Source organism: Passer domesticus, chromosome 11 (genome assembly GCF_036417665.1).
Source record: "Passer domesticus isolate bPasDom1 chromosome 11, bPasDom1.hap1, whole genome shotgun sequence".
Taxonomy (NCBI): domain Eukaryota; kingdom Metazoa; phylum Chordata; class Aves; order Passeriformes; family Passeridae; genus Passer; species Passer domesticus.
The window spans coordinates 24,859,828-24,880,995 of NC_087484.1; the positions used below are offsets into that span (position 1 = coordinate 24,859,828).

General features: G+C 41.7%; 1 protein-coding gene and 1 long non-coding RNA gene across 4 annotated transcripts in view; one reads left to right on the plus strand and one right to left on the minus strand.

Annotated features, from left to right (window-relative positions):
• Window positions 1-21,168, minus strand: part of FOXL2 (forkhead box L2) — a 160,346-nt gene that overhangs the window by 91,935 nt on the left and 47,243 nt on the right. For all 3 annotated transcript variants that reach the window (XR_010345770.1, XR_010345769.1, XR_010345771.1), the window contains exon 2: window positions 10,520-10,733. The gene's annotated coding sequence lies outside the window, so the exon portion shown is untranslated. The remainder of the gene's footprint in view (window positions 1-10,519; window positions 10,734-21,168) is intronic.
• Window positions 16,996-17,754, plus strand: LOC135278655 (uncharacterized). The gene is made up of 3 exons (XR_010346105.1): window positions 16,996-17,089; window positions 17,289-17,425; window positions 17,682-17,754. It is a non-coding gene; the product is annotated as an uncharacterized LOC135278655 (long non-coding RNA).

Consider the following 21,168-nt stretch of genomic DNA (forward strand, 5'->3'; position numbering starts at 1 on the left):
CCAGGGACGAATTCCAGAGGAACCAAAACATTTGGCTGCTTTCTCTCTCCACTGCTCTTTAGTAAATATTATCCTAAGTACCTCTTTAGTAAACACTTCTGTAAATAGCCACCTGTTCACTGCAGTGACACTGGAAATCAGAGTGCCAGCTCACCTCCTTCAGTGGAGTTTACACCATCTTCAAACCAGTGAAGCAGGCTTGACCCAATCTGCTTCAGCAAAGCTTCCTTTACTAAAACAGGGATTCAGTAACAACAAAATTTACATCCTAATCATCACTGAAGTGGCATTTTGTTAAATGTCTTTCTGCATCTTACTCCTGTATTTAAGAATGTCTGGTTTTTGTTTTTTGGGTGTTTTTGTCCAAGAGGACAGAGATGTCACTAATACCAATCCTGACAACAAGAGCAGCCAAAAGTTACTACAAGCCTTGGGGTCTGTCCTCTGTAAGGAAACATCCCAGGTTTAAGTTTTAGATGCATATTTTATGACAAAGAGCACAAAGTGCCTTCTGTCCTACACAATTAATCTCAATTAAGTGGAAACACCAAGACAGGGACTCCCAATGGTACAAAAATCAGCTAATGCATTCAGCAAGCTGTGAGAAAAGTGACTTAAAGTTATTAGAAATGCCAGACTAACACCACCATCTAGCCAGTAACCATACACAATACATGAACATCCTTTCCTGAAAAGGAGAATGTCTCATTTTAGAGGAAGGCTCTCAGACAAAGCCCAGCAAACAGCCCTTGCTGGGCAGCACAGCTCAATTAGCACAGGCATCTCCCTGAGAAGTGGGAGCGCTTTCACCGAGCACCCTCGGGATATTTCTTGATGAAAGAGACTCCTGCTGCTCCCAGCAGCTCCCAGGGAATCCCAGAGCAGCATTACTGAGGGAACATCCAGGTGTTGCTGAGCTTGAACAGGAGAAGGGGCTGGGAATGAGAGGAATTCTGCTCCCCTGCCCACCCCTTTTGTTTCCCTGCTTTTCTCTCAACTGCAGCCACGTCCCATTTCTGAAGAAGTGACAGACAGCTCACAAAACTTGCCCACCTGGCCTTTATCAATGGGCATAACCATAAAGCTCCCAGGACCTGGGCCAGATGGAAAGAAAGACTCAGCAACACTGGCAAACAAAAGCACTTACACACTAAACCCTTGCTGTTTATTGACAGGTCAGCACTAGGAGTAAATCAGCTCCTCTAGGAATTGGTGTCAACACTTTTCGGGGCACTGCTAATTGTTACTCTGTGTTTGTGTCACTTACAGACATCACCACAGGAAAACACAGCCAGTAAATTACTTCACCTTCACGCAGCAGAGAAGCACCTGAAGTCAAGCACAGTTTGCTCACTCAGCATCTCAGCCGTGCACAAAACGTGATGCTCGCGAGCAAGCCTGAAAACATTCAAATAAAAACCTGCATTTGCTTCATGGTTAAGCAAAAAACAAAGTCTGGGAACTTTTCTGTTTGTTTTGTCATCTCAAACATGCCAGTTGCTAACTCTGAGAGGAAACAAATTCAGAAACACTAAAGTGTTTCCACTGAATTTTGTCACTTTTTGTTCGCCAGTCTCCCGAGCTACAAAGATTTTCTTTTTACCAAATGCTATTTACATCTTTTTGATTATATGATAAAAACTCTTGAATGCTGCTTGCAAACACATATTAACAAATACTTTGTTTTGTGGATGGGGACTTGCAAAGAAATTTTTAATACCCCTAAGAGGAACAGAGCTTCAGTGCCTTGCAGGGGATCTGGGAGAAGGATGGCAGGAGATGGCAGCAAGGACAGAGGTCCAGGGAGATCCCTTCAGATTGCTGCTCATTCATTAAATACAACAAAACTGCACAAATGTGAAAGATTTCCAGCACTGGTGAGAGGGATGGCCTCATTCCACAGAAATAGGAAATACTGTTGTTTACTTCAAAAGATTTAAAATATCTGTGGGAGATACTTTATTTTAATTAAGCCCAAAAAATTCAGGTTCCAAGCCAGCGCAGATTCTTGTCCCTAATTTTTAGTTTTTTTAATTTAAAAAAGCATGGCCTTGGGAAGACTATATTGCCCTTAAAATTAACCTAATGAGTAACTGTTTAACTTTCCCCCCAAAAAATGTTAGTATAGGAACAAGCATGAAACAGCAATCCTATGAAACTTGCAAATAAACATCTGCAGCATGTATAATGAATTAACTGCTATAATATTTGGGCTTTAGAAATCAAGGCAAAATTAGAATGAATTCTTAAAAAGGGTTGATGCTCACAAATCAGACAGGTAATCGTTATGCTGCACAGAATTTCAGACCCCAAAAATATTTCTCAATAACAAAGGACCAATCTGGACTTTATTAATGTGGCTTCAACAGGAATTTCATAAGGCCAGACCTCACCTCTGTAAAGAGATAAAAGTGGATCACGTAAAAGTACTCATGGATTGTTAATTCCTGGCACTGAGGACACCAATCCATCCTTGATAACTTTCACTCTCAAAAATATAATGAACATTTAAAAAAAATCCCAAAACAACTTTGTGTGAAACTGGCTTTTCTTATTTCACACAATGCAGTTTTCCACCACTGGCAGCTTCTGTTTTCACCATGAAAGCTGTGAAGTTATTAGCCCTGAGATTCTTTTACTAATCTTAAATTAGTGTAGAACCAGTAAAGTTCACCTTAAGAAGAAAAAATTTGCAGTAAATCACAGGCTCAGGTGCTGTGTTAGAGCCCTGGCTAAGCTGTGGCAGAGGGGCCAAGGGTACCCAGACTGAGCAGCTGCTCTGCCTTCCTTCTACTGCCCTCCTGCAGAAAAGAAAGGCACACACCCTGAGCCTTGAGACTTTGGGTGGAGTTGGGTCTGTGAGAAGTCACAAACTGCTCCCAAACTCCCAAACTCCCATGTTTTTGTCTGTCTGTCTGTCTTTCCCTCTGTACCTTCAGAGTCAGGAATTGAGCATCAGGAAAGCAGCACGGGCTGGAGGCCCTGCCTGGGAACAGATCCAGCCTTGGGGAGAGGATGGCTCCCAGACATGGAGACAGAGCCCTGTGTACCAGCAGGACAAGCCTCAGACATTCCCGAGGCACTTCTTGCCTTAAAAACAGGTAAAAAGCACATACAGGAACAGATCCTTATTGGTTAACTCTTGCTCTGAACACCTTGTAAATGGAATTAATGCATTCTGTGCTGTGCTAGATTAGAAGTAATTCACTGCAACAATCCAAGCCAGTTCTGAGGTTCTTGCTGCCTTTCCTCCCTTGGGTGGGCCCATGATCACAAATTCCCTTCCTTGGTCCTGTGGCATAACAGAGAAAGAGCTGGAGGGAAGAGGAGCTGTTTCACATTGCACTGCCAGAGCTGAAATCTATTTCACTCTCCTCACTGGTTTGAAAAGTTGTATTAAATTTTCATTTTAACTTTGTGCAGTAGCAGGAGTGTTAGTATAAAACTGAAGTATACACCTTTTCACCAGAAACACTGTGATCATCATAAGTTGTTATAAAATAATTTCCACATTTCTTTAGCACTCAGCCTATCTGAAATTTTTTTTTAGACTATCATAGGTAACAATTGCCTGCTTTAGATAGATACAATGATGTGACAACCTCTTTTGTTTCAATTGTTTCAAAATACAGCATTTCATTTATGTTACAGTGAAATAAGCAAATCTTCTCTATTACCTGAAAAACAAATGTTATAAACACATAGAATTTTGCTAGTGAACTAAAGGTATAACCACAATAAAATAACTCTGCATACCTGGAAAGGCATCTTGAATGCTTATTAATCTTGCTTCCGCATTATAAGGTGGGAAAACTCCCCAAACTATTTTTGTATTTTAGAATTTTTTCAGTTTGACAAGGGATAAATATTCTGATACATAAACAGGACTAACTCTGAAAATTAAAATGTCACCCTAAATCTTCAGTTCACTCATTGTAAGCTAGCAATAACTATTAACCTCTGAGCTCCCAGCTAGGCAGGCTAGGAACTGAAGCCATTCTTCAGGCAAGGCACACTTTCATTGCCTTGGTTGGGCTGTGATGATGCTAGTTGGTGATTATACTGTTGCGATTACTATGATGATTATACTATTGTGATGATACTAATTGGCCTTAATTGCCCTCAGCTTACATTCGCTGTAAGCTCAGGCTGAAATTCAGGAGCCAGCTCTGGTTTCACTGCAGAACTCTTTGTACTTCTGGTTTCACTGCAGAACTGCCCCTGAGGAGCTGGAGGACTCTGTGAGTCTCAGGAGAAAAAAGGATTTTGGCTATGGAGTAAGAGACTCGCTCCCTGCTGCCAGCCAGGGGTTCTGGTGGTTCTGGTTTTGGGTCTGCTGTGTGCAGGATCCTCCCAAAATCCAGCCTTTGCCTCAGTGTGCTTGAACAAAAGGACTTTTCCCTCCACTATCTGGGACACTGAAGGTGCCACTGCCTCTCCTGTGCCTCCCTGCTCCTCAGAGATATCACAGAGCTCAGTTCATTTTTACTTCAGCTCACAAGTCCCATTTCTACTTTTCTTTCTACTCCTGTGTCAAGTTAAATATGTTCCACATTGAAAGACACTGATAACAGTGACAGAGTGTGCTCTGCTGTTCCACCCAGCAAAAGCTTTGTCTGGACACAAACCTTTCCCTCAGCAGACAGAAGTGAAGGGCACTAAGAGCAAATGGAAACACGGGGCTCTGTTTATTAGGGCTGGTGGTTTGAATGCCAAGTTCTCTGCACAGGATTAAGTGCATTTTGTATGCAGCTGGAATATGTCATAGATACATTTAGGTCTTTGAATTTTAACATTCCCAGGTGATTTTTTTCCCCCTTCTATCTTAGCCTTTAGTGCAGAAAGAGCTCTGGATACATTTTAAGTTCTCCCACTCAGAAAAAAAAAAGTTATTAAAATTAATGCAGTACTATTGAAAATAACATATTTTCAAATTGACTTATTATGAAGCAATGTCAGCAAAAGAAATGCTAAAAATTTCAGATTTTATGTACTTTTTTTGAATTAAAACATTTTGTCTTTAATATCTCTTTGTCTATCCCCAATACAATATTTGGTCTTGTAACTATTTAAAGCAGTGCTGAAGTTCACAAATTATTTTACTCATATATGCCCAGTTCCTCACAAGTAAAATGAGCAGACAACTTCACCCCTGCTTTAAAGCTTTGCAAATTTTCTAAACAAAGAGGCAGCCATCTTCTTCCACATGCTTTTGAAACAATACATTTGTTCCACACAATGAAAGCAGGGTTTCTGCCCGCAGTAAATAACTGATATGTTTTATAAAATCTGTGGCTCACTTATGGCATGATGTAAATCTTAGTGAATCATAAAAATATCCCCATTTCTGGGGACTCCGGATATTATCCTTAGGCAAAAGAATTGCTTGTAGTTTTGTTAAAGTATACTTTTGGGAATTGTGATGTTCTGCATGTTAACATCAAGGGTTATTTTATATGCATTCTGATTAGGTTGGTTTCAGATTTCTTTATTGAATAATATGAATAATGGTTATCTAGGAATTTATTTTGAGTGCCGAAATTTAGAGATATAGAGAAAACTTTTGTAGGAATACAAACAAAAAAGAATTGAATAAATGAATTGGATGTTTAATATAAACAATTCCTATGCTCATCCTCTGGCCTGCCACCACTAAAGACCAGCATGCTTTCATCAGCTGTGATTTTGTAGGAGACGAATATATTTGGGAACTAGATGAAGATACACATTAGCATTTGATCATCATTACAGTGTTTGAGAAGTCATTTATTCAAAGAAATGCCCTGCATATTCTTTTCTTTTATAAGCACCCTTGCCTGAGGATTTTTAGGCAGGAAGGGTGGCTTGTTCTGCTCCTCCTCAGTGTGTAGCTGGTCAAAAACTGGAGGCCAGTGTGCTGATAAGGACCTCACCAGAGCTCCTCATGTCTCTGACACTTCCATGCTGTTTTACTGCCCTGGCCGCTATTTGAAGTCAGCCTTGAGGACCACCCAGGAGTACCAGCTGGGGTAGGGCTCTGCTGCTCACATTCTCAGCAGAAAGGAGCTGCTATCACCATAAAACAAACTGTGCTCAGTGTTTTGCTCTGCCTGTCTCCTGCCTGGTGCTCCAGCGGGCTGGCCTGGGGAAGGCTGGCTCGTCCGGCAGCCGATGCTCCAGGTGCCTCTCCTGCTCCACCAGGGCTTGCTGCTCCCCAGCTCTTTGATAAAACCTTCAGGACCAGAGGCAAGCCACATTGAGGGAAAGATCAAACTCTTCCCCTCAGGCAGTTTGTCAGCACGAGAGCTCAGTAGGGCATAGTGCACGTTTGTTATGGCAGGTTTTTAATTATATCTTTGATAGAGCAGTGATAGGATTCCATATGTGAGAGCAGGAACTGCTGCATCAGAGGTGAAACAAATTCAGGTCAGATCATCACCTGATCTAAATTAACTGTTTCACTGACTCGAAGGGAACCCTGTGTACTTCTCATGGCCGAGTCTGATTCCTGGTGAGATTGTGCTAAAATGTTTCAGCCATAAAAATTACAAAGCCAATAGTCATTTTCCATAAATGTACTTTCTCTCTTTCTGAACCCTGGAGTTGGTGATGTTGCTAAACTGTTGGTGAACTTTTAGGAGAAGCAGACCATGTGTTGACCTGTGTAAAACACATGAAACCTTGAAAATATTAGAAGGTTGTGGACTTTGGAACTGTGAACCTCAGCTGGAACTTCCTGCCGAGTGCTCTCCCGGGTAAGAGGCATCAGGTTGAGTTTTGTGCTGTGCAGCGAGCAGCACGTCTGATCACAACTGACAGACTGCTCCCACAGCAAGGACAGCTCCATCTGCTCCAGAGCAGGGCTGCAAAAGGGTTCTGACTAAGAAAATAAAGCCCAAAGGGGTAAGATGATTTGTTTATAATATAATGTTAGTAATTTATTATCCATAAATGACAACAGATTTTTGTGTAAGTGTGTGTCTGTGAATTTTGGGAAACTGATAAGTTCAATTTCAGTAAAAGGCATAACTGAAAATAATTTATACTTCTAACTAGTGTTCTGCACCAATCTTTATTTACATAAACTGTGTGCTCTTCATATTATGCACTCATTTATATTCAGTAAGTACCAATTGAATTTTATCCAGATAAAATGTTCATAATAAAGCCATCCCACTGCAGCCTGCTCCCTGCAATGCCTAGAGTCACACCACAGCTCCACAATCAGCTCCTGGATCTCAACCCAGCTGTTCACAACTTCCATCCCCGCTGGAGCCTGTGGCCAGTGCTCATCAGTTTAAAAGCCAGTGCTCACCAGTTTGGGCTCTCACTGTTAATTTTAGGCTACAGAATTATTTCAGAGAAGGACATCTTTACTTTGAATGTCCTTTAGAGTTCTTCTCTCCTCCTTCTTTCTCTACCCTACTTCCTTCCAATTATCTAAAGGTCAAATATTGAGGCTCTTTTCCAGTCACGCTGAACCAGATGTTTTTTTACTAACTGCCCAGAAGACAAGAGGACCATTGTCAGTGTGAGAGCAGAAGTGTGACTGGTGCAGGTGGAAGTGGTAGAAACCAAAGCAAGAGCTCTAAGTATGATTCCCTCTGACTTTGGTAGGTCCTAGCCTGGTGACAATGATGTGGTCATCAAAGTATCCTTAAAGCTGTGGGCTCTGTGGAAAAGTGATTGGAAATCAGGGTTCCCTGAGAAGAATAAAGTGGTAGGAATGAGCTTCAGCTGCTACATGAATAAGATTCAGGTTTGGGTCTTTTCCAGTTCCTGCTCCCACAGGAGTGGAGGGTTCAGCTTTGCCACAGAGGGAGAGGAGCCCGCAGTGCAGTGCCAGGGCAGAGAAAGGGCACACAGCCCTGCCCTGCCCTTTGCTTTGAACCCTGGCTCCTGCAGCCAAAGATCCACAGGGGATAAAGTGCCCTTGGTGAATGACTCAGTTTTGCATCTCTCTTCTCTGGATGTCCAAATCTGGACAGGACCATGGCCAGAAGTTTGGAGCAGATGGAGGGAGGGATGATGGCAAAGCGGAATTTGACTGTTTTTGCTTCTCTGGCATTACAAATATGGGAAATAGGGGGGGCATCTGAGCCTCAACAGGTTTTGAGGGACTAAACTCAGTCTTCTGTAGAAGACTGGAAGGGAACAAAATACCTGATGTGTGTTGGTCTTTTGCAGGGAGAACCAGCACACAAGAGCAGTGGGCACACGTGTGACAAGACAGGTAGGCAGAGGAGACAGAACGCCTGACTGTCAGATTCATCCTCTCATTCTTCATCTGTGAACTCGGGCCATGACTTGGATGCCTAAAAACGTGCTGAGATTTTAGCCCAAAGGAAGAAAATGACAAGGCATTGACCCAAAAAGGGAATGTTCAAGTCTTATGAATACTTTTGTCCTGTTTATCAAACAGAACCTTCAGCTTTTCCAAACAGAATATTTTCATTTCATGCTTCCATTTTCTGTATCACATGCACAGAGAAAACAACTGAAAATGTCCCACAAGGACCAACAGTATATTGCAGTAGGGGAGCAATTCACTTTTCATGCTCTGATTTCCACCAGAGTCCTTCAGGTTTGCATGGACAGCCTGTGCCTGTCACCATGAACATGAGGAATTAGTGACAGAAGTTGCCTCATAGCCATACTGCATTATTTTCAAACTGGAGTTTCTTGGGAATTTTTTCTCTGCCTGATTAAAGCCCTCTCCCTGCCCCCATTTGTCACAATTCAGCTCTAGAAGGTAGAAGATAATACCTGGGAAAAGGTAACTGGCACAACAGAGCATGAGCTGTAGATTTTCAGAAAGCAACAGAGCCCTTGGAATTTCATCTTCTAATGAGAAAAGGAACCTGAACAGAAGCTGCTGCTCAAACAGCAACAAAACATGTACTCAGTTTTCCCTAAACTGGGACTGAGGAGGAAGGGTTGAGAATTTCACAGAGAAACAAGATTGTTTCTTTCAGCTCTTATGGAGGTGGCAGCTACATGGACCTGAACTCCATGGCCAGACTCTCATGAACAGGGACACAGAGAGAAGATTGTTTTCTTAAATGAAGACAGAATAACCTGTAGTGACTTCTCAACCCCCACCCCCCCAAATAAAAACCAACAAAAAACAAAACAAAACAAAACAAAAAAAAACCCCAAAAAACCCCAAAACAAAACAAAAAAAAAAAAAAACCAAAACAAGCAAACAAAAAAAAACCACAAAAAACCCCCAACAAACAAACAAACAAACAAACAAACCCAAACCACCACCAACAAAAAACCCCAAAACAACAAAACCCCAAAAAACACCTGCAAAAAGTTCCTTGGAAATATGCAGAGCTACTGCCAGCCCTGGAGCTGTCTGATACAAACCCGTAAATTGTACCTCTCTGTCCTTGCTAAGAACTGGCCACTCCTCATCTTCCACTCATCTTTCCTGAGCTATTCACCTGCTCAAAACTTCTCTTTATAAGGCATTTTTCATCCTTTCCCTCCAAAGGAAGAGCCTGATCCAAGTGCAACTGGATCAGTGGCAAAGGTTCCAGTGCGTGGAGTTGGATGAAGTCTTTGATGTGTGTGAGCAGCTCCATAAGAGGGCAGAAATGACAGTAAAGTACTTTTCCAAAACATCTGTGAATTTTGCTAAGATCACAGGTGGTGTAGCACCAACTTTTAAAAGTATAATATACCAAGTAACATCAAAGTTATAACTTGCCATGTATAATTCACTATGTTACTAAACCATATCAACAAATTTCCAGCTTTCACAACTTCAACAAAGAAATAAATCAGCAGAAAAGAAATGTTACAGAAACATTACAAGGCACAGGGGAGGGGAAAAAGTGTCTTAAACCAATGGCCCAAGGAGCACCATGTTAGTCAGGATGCAGGAGGGGAAGGGATCTCCACCTCCATTAAATTAGTGGGGCTTTTGCTCTGTCCTTATTTCGTCAGGGGCTATCAACTTAATATTTGGCCAATAAACATGAGGATAATGATTATTCATCAGCCTCTCATGTGGATTTCATATTGTGAGAGAATGTGTCCTATTTCACAGCTCGTCAGTACAAAAATATGTCCAAAAAAGGCTTATCCCAGCACTCTCTGAAGTATTCAGTGTTATTTCCCAATGTTTGCAATAACCATCATGTTGGCCCTTAGTGGAAAAATTCTTGAGTGACTTACAGTTTGAAATCCACAGGGAATGAATAACACCATTATTGTTATTATCAATACTAGCAGTATTAGAAATAAGAATAAAGTAATAATTAATACATAATGCATATTTTATCCTGTGTATCTAAAAACTGCTCATGAAACACCCTATCATTTGAAACTGAATGTGCTGTAAGATTGCCATGCTGAATAAAACAAGGATTGCTGAAGTCATGCTGATTTATTGGCTTAAATGAGTGTTTACTTCTCCCTAGTGCCACAATGATACACAAGCAGCAGCTCAGCATGGGAGTCAGTTCCTCTGTGGCATAATAGAAGTGAAGTAAGGAGGTAGAAAGGGTTAAATGAGATAGAAAACTGTTACCTGCAAGCAGCAGCTCTTGTCATTGTAGAAGAGAGAAGGGCTACAAATGGGGCCCGTATTTGCCTCCAAATTAAAGGCTGCATACTTTGGAAGGGTCTCCTTTTGGTCTGTAGGAAGGAAACAGGAGAAGGAACCAGTCTTCATCTTCAGCATTATCTCAGACAGGAAACGCAGCCTCTACAGAAAAGCCAAGGATCCTCTCATCAAAGCTGAGCTGGAGACATAAAATAAATAAATAAAAAGTCAATCCTTTGCTAGGATCCCTGTGAAAGGGCAGGGAGTTCTTGCAGCAAGGTCTCTCCTGTCTTTGTTCTTGAAAGGGCTAAAACTGTCCTGGACAGTCCCCTGGGACTGGGCTGTGCTAGATGCAGTCTCTTGTTTTAAATGGTTAAAATGGCATTTTTTAGATTGCCAAATGTGCTCCTGCTGTGCTCCATCCCCTCATGGCAAGAGCACGTGCTCCTGAGAGGGGTCAGGCTCAGCCTCCTCTGATTTAGGCTCACAGGTCCATGCCCTCAAGGGCAGAGGGAAAAGGAGAGGCTCCATCAGCTCCTTTCCTTGCCTGCTGAGGTGCTGGGCCACAGGGAACAGCTGCAGCTGAAACCCAAAGTGCATTTTCACCCCTCGGGGAGATGCAGCTCACACCCCTCTGCTGATAGGACTTTCCCAGTGCTGGGAATTAAACCCATTCCACAAACTGGTTCTAGTCTATTTGTCTGCAGTGCTTTGTGAAGGAGGGCAGGGAAGGATCAACATCCTGAACTGAGGGTAACTCCCCAGAATTGCCTCTGAATTACCCCAAATTCAGCCAATAGCTGGGGCTTGTGTTCTGGACATCAACAACCACCACTGTGGTAGGAACTTAGATGCTAATGTCCTGTGCATAACGAATAAATCCCTCAAATGACAGATTTTAGGTGATATTCCTCCAACACAGATTTCTCAGATTGCTTAATTAGACATGTTCCCCAAATTTTCACCAATGGCAGTTCCTAATCTAACTCTTCAGTCCTCAGTAGCATCTTTGTATTAAATAGTCCCAGTTTGTAAAACACACCCAAAGAGCCCAAAGAATTTTGACTCCAGTTCGTCTTTTCTCCCTAGTGTATACTGATCAGGTGAAAGCATATTAGGGAAGGTAATTCTTTGGATTAAATATTTTAAAATAAGTCACCAAAATATTTTTAAGAGTCATAGGTAAGAGAAGAAACAACATCAAAAGAGAGGCTGAGCACATGCCTGTAGTAACTCAACATTAAAGTCAAATATAGAAATCCTGAGCAAAAGAGCTTGAAGTCAAAGTTCCCAGGAGATCATGACCTTTGCCTCCTGTGATTTATCAAAATGTTAAGTCTTTAATGGAATTATCACAGAAGACATGAATTTGCCCCACTGGCTCACAACATTAAACAGAATTACACTGGCAAGCCCCCAGCTGATGTGATCTACTCTTCCAAATGGCAGCAGTGAGGATTTGCTGTGCTCAGAGCCACTTTATGTCTCATGTACTTGAGAAAATCAACTACAGGTTCTTGGGAGCAAGTTGGTAATTTTATTCCTAATTTATGAAAGACTCTACACAGAATTCCCTCAGCACCTGACTGCTGTGACTGTCCTGATTCAGCTTAGATTTTCTCTAAATAATTGTACAGAAATGATAGATATTACTGGGAATTTTTTGTGACTTTGTCTTAGACTGAAAGCTCCTTGCTGGACCTTAGCAGGATAAGATCAGCACAGTCCCTGTGTCAGACTCAGACACAGGTGGTCTCCTGTGGTCTCTCCTCCAGCCTCTGGCCAGAGCACCCCCAGAGGAAGCCTCTGTGGCTGTTGCCAAAGGGTTCATTTATCCTGCAGCCAGCTGAGCTCCCTGTGCCTGGCACACTGTGCAGGGACACTGGGATTGGAAAAATGACAGGGAAATAACTGCTTCCCTATTTATTCACCTTTATTCATCCAAAGATACACAGCAAAAGACAAATAAAAACCCTAAATTTGCATGCAGACTATGATAAACCTGACCTTTCTTTGCTTTCTTTGCTAATCTGCAGTGCCTGTGCTGAAGTTTCTGTGAAGATCCAAATTATTTTACTGTAGCATGCTCCTGGTGTTCCTTTTAGATGTTCCTCATTTCTACTCTTTCCTAGGCAGGGATCTTTGATGGTTTTGTCTTTTTTCTGCTCACAGACTCCAGTTTAGGCACCAGAATCCTCTGCTAGCTTGGTTGGATCCAGTTCCCCAGGCATAAAAGCATAATTTATGATGTGATCAATTCATTGTCACGCTTTGTTTTCTCCTTCCCAGCCTTTCCTAATGTAACTCTATGAAGCTGACCAGGATAACATCATTTAAGTAAAACGAGATGCATGTAATATTTCCTAAAAATAATATAAATCCCCAAACCTGCAGACATTTTCATTTCCTCACTAATAAATGGATTTGAAAAGGTCACTAGCTAAAAACAGTTTTTAAAAAAATGACAGAAAATATGACAGGACCTTGTCAGTTAAAATGGCAGGATCCTATAAAATTTCTATACCTGCATACCTTAATTTTTATTTAGCCATTAAAGGAAAGCTCAAAATGAGCCAAGAGTGTGCAGAAGAGCAATCCTCCTTTGAAGAAGAAGCTGAAAGAAGGACAACATTTTAGGAATGAGCAGAGAGAACAATTTCCCAGATACAGAAGATGTGATGTTATCTCGTCCACACTTTAAAGCACAGAGGGAGAAAAAGAAGCTTTCAGTGCTCTTGGGAGGTCTGGCAGATTTACATTTCTGGCTTCGATGGGATTTTAACTTCCCAGTGACACACTGATATTGGCTAGACCACAACCACACAGAACTGCTTTGCTTCCTCCAATATTAAATGGCATGTGAGAGTGGAAAGTAATCATGATGGCAGAATGAGTTGCCTGAAAGATTCACACCAGATGACCACATTTAAATGGGCTCCAGCTTGTTCCTTTTCATGTTTGTAGGGTATATGGATTGCGCAAGATAGAAACACAGTGTAATTAAATACAAATATATTTTAGCTTCTAAAAATAGATATTCCTCATATTTCTCCTCATTCTCTATGTTGTTTCTCAGTTATTTCTCTGATTCCAAACATGCTGCCTGGAGGCTGTAAAGCCTTCTGCTGGTATCTGGATATTTCTCTAGTTACAAGAAATTGAGCCATCACAGATAGGACATGCTGAATCTGGCCTCTATGGAAAGAAAATGAAAATAGAAGTAAATTGAAACAGATGCATTTCACAGCATCCAAAGATGTTCAGAAAGCAGATCTAGATGGTTTTTATGTCTATATAAACTGGGTACATCAGTTTAATAACCTGAAATTCTCTGGTAGCATTTACTCAGGGAGCTGAGGACAGATTCAGATGATTTTTGCTGTAGATACAGCTCTTGCAGCAGGTGTGCAGTCCAGGTCAGTATTATCCATGGATTAATAAACTGCAGGATTGTGAAGGCAGCAGTTTGCAGTCACAGTGCTAAATCAAACTCGTGTCTGTGTTTTGCCTCACAAACATCAAGTGATGTCACCAAGTTTTATTTCCCGATTTGCATCCAGGCAGAGGCTATCTCAAAAGCTCTAGTCAGAGACCCAAAACCAACAACAGCAGAGGGATCTTGCCTGTTTGAACCACTTCAGTACATTTACTAAGTAATTTTTCCAGTCACACTGCACAAATGCCTCTAATATTATTCTGCAACAAAGCTAACTTGTTCAAACATAATAGCTTCAAAGACAATTTAATTGTGTCTGCGTTAGAACTCAAATACTCTGATGGAGAATAAACAAGGTCTTGCAGAATATATATATTCTGAGCTGTTTCTATTTCTATTTCTTTCTATTTCTATTATAGTTCTTTATTGCTTTGATATAAGCCGAGCCATTTTTATTTGAAAGGAACAGAAAAGCTTCCACTATGAGATGGGCTTTGTACGCTGATTTTTTCTACATCACTTCTTGATATTATTAATACAAAAGTACACATTTCCTTCATGCCTTTCACCAAACACTTAACTGGAAGGAAAATGTAGATATACACCCTAAGAGAGAATGTTTACCCTCTGTTTAAGAGCTCATGTCCATACTTAGTCACCTAAAGAAATGCTAGACTTCAACAAGCTCCCAAAGACTGTTCTTAGGCTCTGAGTATCTTCAAACATGATTTGGCAGTGTCTCAGAAAACAAGAGACTCAGTACTACCACAGAAGTTGCTTCCATTTTCCCTTTTTTTTCCATAACAGTTTCCACATTGATGCTGATTCCCTACTCGGTCCTTGCATCTGCATTAGGAATTCTGGGACTAGACAGGACTACTTGCTTCATTTGAGTGTATCATAAGGCTCCTGTATTTAATTTATTGTGATAATTTTGACAAACACAAGATACCACAAAAATAGGTTCATGAATCTGTAACATAACTCCTGGAGATTATCCCTGTCAGTAATGCATACAGATCCTAAATGCTGAGCAACTGCCAGTGGAATGATGTTGAGAGATGAGGTTGGATTTCTTTATTACTTGTAGAGACTCTCACTGTCTTATGCACAAGTGATTAATTCCTTCAGGGAGCCAGGGGTACACAGACCAGCTGAGCCAGAGCTTGCTCAGATCAGGGACAAGACTTTGAGAACTGCAATCCCACTGATGTCCTGTGCCTTTGGCTCAGGAGGTGTCTTGCAGAAGATACAGAAGATAAACAAAGATATGAAAGAAAGATAAATGTGGATTTGCTGTGTCCTCATCCTTAGCCCAGGATTCCTGTAGTATTTCAGACAGAAAAGTCTGATTAAGGACTGGTTATTGTTTCACATGGGGGTGGCACAGGCAGTCAGCACGAGTGACTAAAGGGGCTTGCTTGTCACAGGTTTCTATAGTGGGTCCTGGAACAAACGGGTCCATGGCATTCCTGGAGTGAGCCAAAGCCTCCAACAGCTCAGACACGAGTGAGCACAGACACCTCAGTGCACCTTGCTTCCCTGGCACTCTGAGCAAACAGCCTGGGGGGTTCTCTCCCCTCTGCAGCACAGAATGAAGGTGACCCCTCGCTGTGTTGTGCTAACGAGTTGTCTCCCACCTTGGAGCACAGAGAAACCACAGCTCAGAAAACACAGCTTGTACAAAGCATCACCCTGAAATAGCAGAGGCAGGGGAGCTGCTCAAGAGATCCTGATCTCCAGCTTTTCCTGAGCTCTGTGCCAAATGCAGAACTCTATTTCTCCATGTTCTCTGCAGCTGCACCTGCAGAAGTGTTTTCCCTTTGGAAGGCTGCTCCCACTGACACTCTGGGGCATTTTCTGATGAAAGCAAAACACTGGAGGATCCAGAGACACTCAATAACCATGCAGTATGTGAGAAGAAAAAGATAATTATTTCAATATTAGTTCAATGAAATAAATATCCACTTTGCCTGGCAGAGTAAGGAAAACAGGCAGAGGAAGGAAATTACATCTCTGGTATAGGATAAAGAGGGAAATTTGTGATAAACTTGGATTTTAGATTTCTCCTCATCATGTTAGTATATAAAAGGCCCTGCAGGTCCAGCAGCCTGACATGCTGAGCTGTCTGAGTGTTGTTACCTCCCCTGTGTGAGCAGGAATGGTACAATGGCAGAACAGGTTAACCATCTGCCACCTTTAATGAGTCCTCTCATAATTCTTTTCTCATTAATATAGGGGACTAGATATTACTGAATAATTTGGACTATAACCTCTGCGAGCAGAGCACAGCATGTCCCAGGGATTTTGCAAATACATGAGTAACTAATGAGGGTGAGGACATCCATGTCTGGGGTGCCAGGCAGTGGCTGGGAGGACTGGGCTCCCCATCCTGGACTTGCAGGGTGAGCATGGAAAGGTCATGCAAAATTTTGGTGCTTTTCATAAACGGGGGTGATGTTTATTTTTTGGGACTGCAGGGAGGTGTGGCTCAAGGCCTCAGCCATCTCAGCAGTGTAGCCCACAGACACATCTAAGAGGAGAGTTCCTCAGCTAGAGCCTGTTAATATCCACTACGCAATCTTCCAAGAGACAGCCCCAATTCCACTAATGGATTAGCCTGAAAATGGGTAAGACTGAAAAGACATATGCTTTATTTGGGGCCAAACCCACTCTTTTTTTCTGTATGTGTGAGTAAGGTTGAGTCACAAAAGCATTTTGAAGTTTCTAGGGCTTGGAATGCTTTTTAGTTTTCCTTAGTTTGCAAACAGCTTTAAGTTGTTTGTGAGCTCACAAGAAGAGCAGTGGTAAACTTTATCTGTAAATATTGATCACCATTACAGGCAATTTTTCTCTCTGTTGAGTATATTTACAGTCTGCTGATGAGCCCTTTGGGTGTTAATATGATGACATATAGGAACACTTCTCCATTTTTCTATCCTCTGATTTCTTTTATCTCTGCACCATTCCTTCTGTGCCTTCCAGCTGAGGTAACAAAGAGAACCTAGAGGCAGCCTTGGTTCTGATTCATCAGCTGTGTCATCTCACACAGGTCCAGGCTCCCTCCTGAGCAGTGGAAGGGTCCTATGGGAGGAACAGAATTGTCTCCTGTTTTGGAGGTACTAAAGCAGATTACAGGTGAACCTCCTTCAGCAGGGGGGTTGGACCAGATGATTTCCAGAGGTCCCTTCCAAGCCCAACCATGCTGTGATTCTGTGAAAATTATTGTGGCAGGCTTGATCCTGGCATTCCCCTATGCCTGAATGCTAGAATTTTAAAAAATAATTTGTCTAACTCTACTGTTTTGTGTTTAATAAGGATGCTGGATTCCCTGGCAGCAGGTGATAGAGGAAGAGATGGATGGAGAGCTTGAGGACAGCTGCAAAAGCTGAGTGTCAGCCCCTGGCCAGCTTTGTCCCTCAGCCCTGGGATTACCTGAGTGCAGGCAGCCCCAGGTTCTCTCTCCCACCTCTCCTGGGAAATGCCAATTGTTGTACCACCTGCTGTGGAGACATTCTCAGTGCAATGAGTTTCAGGGCTGCTTTCAGCTATGGTCTGGGAGACTGAAACTCTCCCTGTGCACTGGCATCCTGTGTAGTGCTATTTCAGGACAATGGGCTTTGGATCCATGTAAGGGCACATTGGGCAGGATGTTTGTTTGCCTTTTTGTGCTTTGCCAGTGACTTCCATTCTTTCTGTGTCATTTCTCAGCAGTGAGGCATTTTCTGATGAAGGCAAAACACTGGAGGATCCAGAGACACTCAATAACCATGCAGTATGTGAGAAGAAAAAGAGAATTATTTCAATAATAATTCTTCAGTGAAATATCCACTTTGCCTGGCAGGGTAAGGAAAACAGGCAGAGGAAAGAACTGACATCTCTGGTACAGGATAAAGAGGGGAATTTGTGATATACTTCGATTTTAGATTTCTTCTCATCATGCTAGTATGTAAACAAGCCACTGTGGTTATTAAATGGTGGTTTGTTTATGGGATTGATTGATTTGTGTAAAGTCTGTGCTTTAGTTTCTAAACCATAAAAAATTGCCTATTTTTTGGACTAAATTCAAAAAGGTTTATCAAGTAAGGAATATCTTCTGGGGGAGATGCCCCACTGTTCCTCCCGGCAGAACTCTTAGTAACCCAACAGGGATTACAGTAATGATGGGTGCTGCTTTAAGAGAAATTTCTACACCCAATACTCAATCCTTACTCACTTTCATAGTGAAAGATTTCTGCTGTCCTGCTGGAACAACTGGAGATGGAGCATGGTGAGAAAAATATCACTGCTGTCTGTCTGAACCTTGAAGGCAGCTGCCTGTACCCACCAACTCTTCGGTCTAAGAGGCTGAACAGATCCTGAAACCCTTTGGAGCAGCTGCTAAGCTCACGAGATGTATTTGTGCTAAGCAAGAAAATTATTTGCTCCAGAAAATGTAATTCTTTATAAGAATGATAATGGTATCCCAAAGCCAACTGTTTAAAGTAAACTGATTCATGTGTGATATATGCATTGAGTGAAATGAAAAGAAAATGGCATAAATGTTATGTTAGTTAATTGTGTTTGTGTTAGAAGTTACGGTGTTTTTTTAATGTCTTTGCAAAATCTGTAAACTTGACTTCTGGATAAAGGCCTTCACAACACTGTTTGGGGTTACAGTCTCACGTTCCTGTCACTCACTGCAGCACTCCTGCAAAAACCCCAAGCCTGCTCCACTCTCAGGTATCCACTGAAGTTAATCCTGGCTGTCCTGAAACAGCCACTGAAACATTCCATGCACTGAAACATTCCATTTCTGACACAGAAAATGCAAACATGAGGGTGGCTTTCCTTCTCTGCCACTGAGAGCAGCACTTGGGGTTCTGAGCAGAAGCTCTTTTATCCTGCCTTTATTTCTGTGTCTTCCCAAAGGGCTCTTTCTATTGAAATGAAACAGAAACCTGAAACAGAAATATTACTTTTCTTTGATTCACAGGCACACGCCTTGGGCTCAGCTCTGGTGAAGAAAGATCAGTTCTAGCATACTTGCTGAAGCAAAGTTTTAATTAGAGTGTCATCAGAGTCTGGTCTTCAGTGAGAGGCACAGAGTCTGTTCAGACACATTTGTCCACTGTTGCCCTCCATGGGACCCCTGAGTTTAGAGAGAGCTTGTTCAGACCTCCTCCCTGCAGTGGGTACCACAAACAACAAACACCTTCTCCTCAGTTACCCAGGAATATCTACCCCTGAACAGATTGTACTTGGATCTTAAAAATCACTTATGTTTTAGCTTAGAACCCAACTCTGTGCAGTTCTCATGAGACTCAGAACTGTGTTAGTAAAAAATATTTCATAAGATCAGCTGCTCTTGTAGGAGAGTCTCAGGCTGGACCTTCCAGCTTCTGTTTCTTGCTGATATCCACCATTAAAATATTGCAAATCTCTGCTTCAGAGAGCTAAAGACATTTGGGCACTCCCAGCAATGCTGTGCTTGGCTGTCAGAAATGTCACAGCCCGAGCTGCTGCCTGGGAAGCAGAGGCTGAGGGCTCTGGCAGCCTGGCTCTGCACACAAATGTGCAGCAGAGCTCAGCACCCACTGGTTTCTCCAGGGGATTTTGCTCTGTGCTTGGCTGCAGCAGAGCACCTGAGCAGCTGTTTAGGATGGAGCAGGCAGTCCAGTGCTAAAATAAACTTGCTCTAAGAGCATATTTGAAGGACTGCTGCCTTCTTCATCTGCCCAAACCTTGCTGGCACCAGTAAATTGTGGATTAATCACTGCCATCAAGTCACACACTTGATGCCAAGGAGGATTTGATGTGAATATGCAAGCCCAAATGCCTTTTGTATTAAAACTTCATATTGGTTTTCTCTCTTTTTTTTTTGGTTTTTCACAATGTGAGAGCATGCTGACATTGTTGAGGCTTGTCCTTAACATGCAACATAAATTTCAAATTCATTCTCCTGCCTGTTTTTAATAAGAAATGTAAACAAGTAGGATCACTTTGCAATGTCCTCAAGCAGGATCTCCTGTTAGTAGAGATAGGGTGCCTGGGTTTCACATTGCTTGGAAATCACAAGTGCTTTCCCACCAGGCTTTGTCATTTTCAGTGAAACTCACAACAGATTAGGAAAGTTGATTTAATTTGAACTTCAGTGTCACTGATATTTAATATTTAATCTTATTTTTCCCATAACAGAATACCAAAAAAAAAAAAAAAAAATAGTATTCAAAGGCTCCAATCTCTTGGCATTTGGGCTGAGCAGATCATGTTAAGTTTAGAGCTGCAGCTCAACATTTTACAAAGTCACTGGAGATAACAGGTGTAAGTGTTTTAATGTTTCAAGATCCTTTGCAGTTTCAGGTTTTTAAGTACCTAAAGAAATTTTTTGCCATCTTTTGGTTTTTCCTATGAATTTTCAAAGATTAATGGCTGGTGATTTTTCTAAACAAAAAGGTAGGAGGGCTGTTCTACATCACTCCTGGCATGCCCAGTGCACTGGGACTTAAGGATGGTGTTAAAGTAGGTTTCTGTCACTTCTAAACACTGCATTAATTTACAGCAGAATGCAAAAAGCAGAGCAAAATTAAAGTCAAATGCAGTGATAGCTTCCAAACATGAAAAACAGTCTTATATAAACATCAGTAATGCAGTATTAGTATTCTATAGAGCCAAGCAAGTGTGTCAAGAGAAGAATTTGGCTTTCTGCATTCTGTACAAAATATAAGAGTGTGCTAGCAGAAAACCCCTATTGGCAAAGTTAACTATGGAGCAGAAGAATTAAAAAATAAAGTCCTCCAAAATGAAAACATAAAGGCTAAATGCATGCAAAAACCCCAGAATGATTATCAGAGACAAATAAATATGCTGCAGTTTTGTCAAAATTCTTAATGCAAAATGCTAAAAGTCTCCTCAAGCAGCCTTTTGTCTATTTGTTGGGAAAAGACAACAAAGTAAATTCAGTGGGTTTGAAGGGTCTTGCACATCAGGACTGAACTCCACATCTGTCTGTCAGAAAAGCATTGCAGCTGCCTCAGAAAAAAATTCATATTTTGGTGCAATGGAAAGGGTTTTTGCTGAAACAATAGAAACTAAAATCCTCCCTTATGATGAATCAATTCATTATTATAGAGGGGGAAAAAGTCACCCACAAACCATCTCCCTGCACAGCACGTGACTGAAAGTATTGTCCAAGATGCCCACAGAGGCCAAGGGTTCA